This window comes from Alligator mississippiensis, chromosome 14 (assembly GCF_030867095.1).
Source record: "Alligator mississippiensis isolate rAllMis1 chromosome 14, rAllMis1, whole genome shotgun sequence".
In the NCBI taxonomy this organism is placed as follows: Eukaryota; Metazoa; Chordata; order Crocodylia; family Alligatoridae; genus Alligator; species Alligator mississippiensis.
In genome coordinates, this window is record NC_081837.1 from 24211959 (window position 1) to 24216958 (window position 5000).

Genomic DNA, 5000 nt, shown 5'->3' on the forward strand with positions numbered 1-5000 from the left:
CCTGCACGCCCGCCGTGCAGTCGACCGGGTCGAAGCCGGAATCGCGGCCGGGTTCCTGGAACTCTCGCCCGGCCTGCCCGCCCGGCCCGCCCCCCGGGCCGGGGCTCCAGTCGACATGGAGCCAAACTCGGTTTTGACCCCCTCCTGCAGCACGGTCCGGCCCCGGAGGTTCCTCCGTCCGACCTCCTGGAACCCAAGATGGGCATCCAGGGTCCCGAAATCCGTGTCCCCGAAAATCTCCGCGAACCTTTCCTGGCAATATTGTAGATGCGGCACCCGGCCCAGCCACCGGGGGCAACCGCCGAAAGTGTCCGCCCTCCTGGAGCGAAGGCCCGGGCAAGGCCCGTTTCAAAAACCTCATACGGACTTCCGGAGCCCGAGCCCCGGCGCCAGGTCGACCCAGGGCCGACCTCCCGGGCCCCAGAGAGGCTCGTCTCCGCCGCGGAAGCCGCCCGCCGCCCGCGCCGAAGGCCCCCGGGCCCGCCCGGCCTCCGGGCAGGGCACCGGGGAGAAGTAGGAATCGTGGCCGGGCTCCTGGAACTCCTGCCCGGCCTGCCACGCGGAAGCATGCCGGGTTCTCCCGCCGCGCCGTGCAGGTTCTTCCGCCCCTCGCCGGGGTAGCCGGGCTCCAACCGCTGGGCCCCGCAGCGTGGAAGGGCCCCTGCGAGTCGCCCCCCGGCCTGCACGCCCGCCGTGCAGTCGACCGGGTCGAAGCCGGAATCGCGGCCGGGTTCCTGGAACTCTCGCCCGGCCTGCCCGCCCGGCCCGCCCCCCGGGCCGGGGCTCCAGTCGACTTGGAGCCAAACTCGGTTTTGACCCCCTCCTGCAGCACGGTCCGGCCCCGGAGGTTCCTCCGTCCGACCTCCTGGAACCCAAGATGGGCATCCAGGGTCCCGAAATCCGTGTCCCCGAAAATCTCCGCGAACCTTTCCTGGCAATATTGTAGATGCGGCACCCGGCCCAGCCACCGGGGGCAACCGCCGAAAGTGTCCGCCCTCCTGGAGCGAAGGCCCGGGCAAGGCCCGTTTCAAAAACCTCATACGGACTTCCGGAGCCCGAGCCCCGGCGCCAGGTCGACCCAGGGCCGACCTCCCGGGCCCCAGAGAGGCTCGTCTCCGCCGCGGAAGCCGCCCGCCGCCCGCGGCGAAGGCCCCCGGGCCCGCCCGGCCTCCGGGCAGGGCACCGGGGAGAAGTAGGAATCGTGGCCGGGCTCCTGGAACTCCTGCCCGGCCTGCCACGCGGAAGCATGCCGGGTTCTCCCGCCGCGCCGTGCAGGTTCTTCCGCCCCTCGCCGGGGTAGCCGGGCTCCAACCGCTGGGCCCCGCAGCGTGGAAGGGCCCCTGCGAGTCGCCCCCCGGCCTGCACGCCCGCCGTGCAGTCGACCGGGTCGAAGCCGGAATCGCGGCCGGGTTCCTGGAACTCTCGCCCGGCCTGCCCGCCCGGCCCGCCCCCCGGGCCGGGGCTCCAGTCGACATGGAGCCAAACTCGGTTTTGACCCCCTCCTGCAGCACGGTCCGGCCCCGGAGGTTCCTCCGTCCGACCTCCTGGAACCCAAGATGGGCATCCAGGGTCCCGAAATCCGTGTCCCCGAAAATCTCCGCGAACCTTTCCTGGCAATATTGTAGATGCGGCACCCGGCCCAGCCACCGGGGGCAACCGCCGAAAGTGTCCGCCCTCCTGGAGCGAAGGCCCGGGCAAGGCCCGTTTCAAAAACCTCATACGGACTTCCGGAGCCCGAGCCCCGGCGCCAGGTCGACCCAGGGCCGACCTCCCGGGCCCCAGAGAGGCTCGTCTCCGCCGCGGAAGCCGCCCGCCGCCCGCGGCGAAGGCCCCCGGGCCCGCCCGGCCTCCGGGCAGGGCACCGGGGAGAAGTAGGAATCGTGGCCGGGCTCCTGGAACTCCTGCCCGGCCTGCCACGCGGAAGCATGCCGGGTTCTCCCGCCGCGCCGTGCAGGTTCTTCCGCCCCTCGCCGGGGTAGCCGGGCTCCAACCGCTGGGCCCCGCAGCCTGGAAGGGCCCCTGCGAGTCGCCCCCCGGCCTGCACGCCCGCCGTGCAGTCGACCGGGTCGAAGCCGGAATCGCGGCCGGGTTCCTGGAACTCTCGCCCGGCCTGCCCGCCCGGCCCGCCCCCCGGGCCGGGGCTCCAGTCGACTTGGAGCCAAACTCGGTTTTGACCCCCTCCTGCAGCACGGTCCGGCCCCGGAGGTTCCTCCGTCCGACCTCCTGGAACCCAAGATGGGCATCTAGGGTCCCGAAATCCGTGTCCCCGAAAATCTCCGCGAACCTTTCCTGGCAATATTGTAGATGCGGCACCCGGCCCAGCCACCGGGGGCAACCGCCGAAAGTGTCCGCCCTCCTGGAGCGAAGGCCCGGGCAAGGCCCGTTTCAAAAACCTCATACGGACTTCCGGAGCCCGAGCCCCGGCGCCAGGTCGACCCAGGGCCGACCTCCCGGGCCCCAGAGAGGCTCGTCTCCGCCGCGGAAGCCGCCCGCCGCCCGCGCCGAAGGCCCCCGGGCCCGCCCGGCCTCCGGGCAGGGCACCGGGGAGAAGTAGGAATCGTGGCCGGGCTCCTGGAACTCCTGCCCGGCCTGCCCCGCGCATGCATGCCGGGTTCTCCGGCCGCGCCGTGCAGGTTCTTCCGCCCCTCGCCGGGGTAGCCGGGCTCCAACCGCTGGGCCCCGCAGCCTGGAAGGGGCCCTGGGAGTCGCCGCCGGCCTGCACGCCCGCCGTGCAGTCGACCGGGTCGAAGCTGGAATCGCGGCCGGGTTCCTGGAACTCTCGCCCGGCCTGCCCGCCCGGCCCGCCCCCCGGGCCGGAGCGCCAGTCGACATGGAGCCAAACTCGGGGTTGACCCTCGCCTGCAGCACGGTCCGGCCCCGGAGGTTCCTCCGTCCGAGCTCCTGGAACCCAAGATGGGCATCTAGGGTCCCGAAACCCGTGTCCTCGAAAATCTCCGCGAACCTTTCCTGGCAATATTGCAGATGCGGCACCCGGCCCAGCCACCGGGACGAACCGCCGAAAGTGTCCGGCCTCCTGGAGCGAAGGCCCGGGCAAGGCCCGTTTGAAAAACCTCATACGGACTTCCAGGGCCGGAGCCCCGGCGCCAGGTCGACCGCGGGCCTCCCTCCCGGGGCCCAGCACGGCTCGTCTCCCCCGCGGGAGCAGCCCGCCGCCCTCGCCGAAGGCCCCCGGACCTGCCCGGCCTCCGGGCAGGGCACCGGGGAGAAGCCGGAATCGCGGCCGGGCTCCTGGAACTCTCGCCCGGCCAAGCCGCTCGGCCCGCCCCTGGGCCGGAGCTCCAGTCGACATGGAGCCAAACTCGCGGTTGAACCTCTCCTGCAGCACGGTCCGGCCCCGGAGGTTCCTCCGTCCGAGCTCCTGGAACCCAAGATGGGCATCTAGGGTCCCGAAACCCGTGTCCCCGAAAATCTCCGCGGACCTTTCTCGGCAATATTGTAGATGCGGCACCCGGCCCAGCCGCCGGGAGCAACCGCCGAAAGTGTCCGGCCTCCTGGAGCGAAGGCCCGGGCACGGCCCGTTTGAAAATCCTCATACGGACTTCCAGGGCCGGAGCTCGGGAGCCAGGTCGACCCCGGGCCTCCCTCCCGGGCGTTAGGGCGGCTCGTCTCCCCCGCGGGAGCAGCCCGCTGCCCGCGCCGAAGGCCCCCGGACCCGCCCGGCCTCCGGGCAGGGCACCGGGGAGAAGCCGGAATCGCGGCCGGGCTCCTGGAACTCTCGCCCGGCCAAGCCGCTCGGCCCGCCCCTGGGCCGGAGCTCCAGTCGACATGGAGCCAAACTCGCGGTTGAACCCCTCCTGCAGCACGGTCCGGCCCCGGAGGTTCCTCCGTCCGAGCTCCTGGAACCCAAGATGGGCATCTAGGGTCCCGGAAACCGTGTCCCCGAAAATCTCCGCGGACCTTTCTCGGCAATATTGTAGATGCGGCACCCGGCCCAGCCACCGGGACGAACCGCCGAAAGTGTCCGCCCTCCTGGAGCGAAGGCCCGGGCACGGCCCGTTTGAAAAACCTCATACGGACTTCCGGAGCCCGAGCCCCGGCGCCAGGTCGACCCAGGGCCAACCTCCCGGGCCCCAGAGAGGCTCGTCTCCCCCGCGGGAGCAGCCCGCCGCCCGCGCCGAAGGCCCCCGGACCTGCCCGGCCTCCGGGCAGGGCACCGGGGAGAAGCCGGAATCGCGGCCGGGTTCCTGGAACTCTCGCCCGGCCCGCCCCTGGGCCGGAGCTCCAGTCGACATGGAGCCAAACCCGGGGTTGACCCCCTCCTGCAGCACGGTCCGGTCCCGGAGGTACCCCTGCCCGACCTCCTGGAACCCAAGATGGGCAACTAGGGTCCCGAAAAGCGTGTCCCCGAAAATCTCCGCGGACCTTTCCTGGCAATATTGTAGATGCGGCACCCGGCCCAGCCACCGGGGGCAACCGCCGAAAGTGTCCGCCCTCCTGGAGCGAAGGCCCGGGCACGGCCCGTTTGAAAAACCTCATCGGGACTTCCAGGGCCGGAGCCCCGGCGCCAGGTCGACCCCGGGCCTCCCTCCCGGGGCCCAGCACGGCTCGTCTCCCCCGCGGGAGCATCCCGCCGCCCGCGCCGAAGGCCCCCGGACCTGCCCGGCCTCCGGGCAGGGCACCGGGGAGAAGTCGGAATCGCGGCCGGGCTCCTGGAACTCCCGCCCGGCCTGCCCCGCGGAGTCCTGCCCGGGCTCCCGCCGCCTTGGCCCGGGACGACCACCCCTCGGCGGGGTGCCTCGGCTCCGACCCCGGAGGCCCGGGTCCCTGCCGGGGCCCTTGGACCCGCCCCCCGGGCTGCCCTTCCACGGAGCCCTTGACCGGGACGAGATCGGAATTGTGGCCGAGCTCCTGGAACTCTCGCCCGGCCTGACCGCCTTCTCCGGCCCTTTTCCGGTTTTCCCCGTTGACCTGGCTCCAAACTCGGGTTTGGCCCCTCAGCACGGCAGGGTTCTGCCCCGAAGATCCCTCTGACCGGCTTT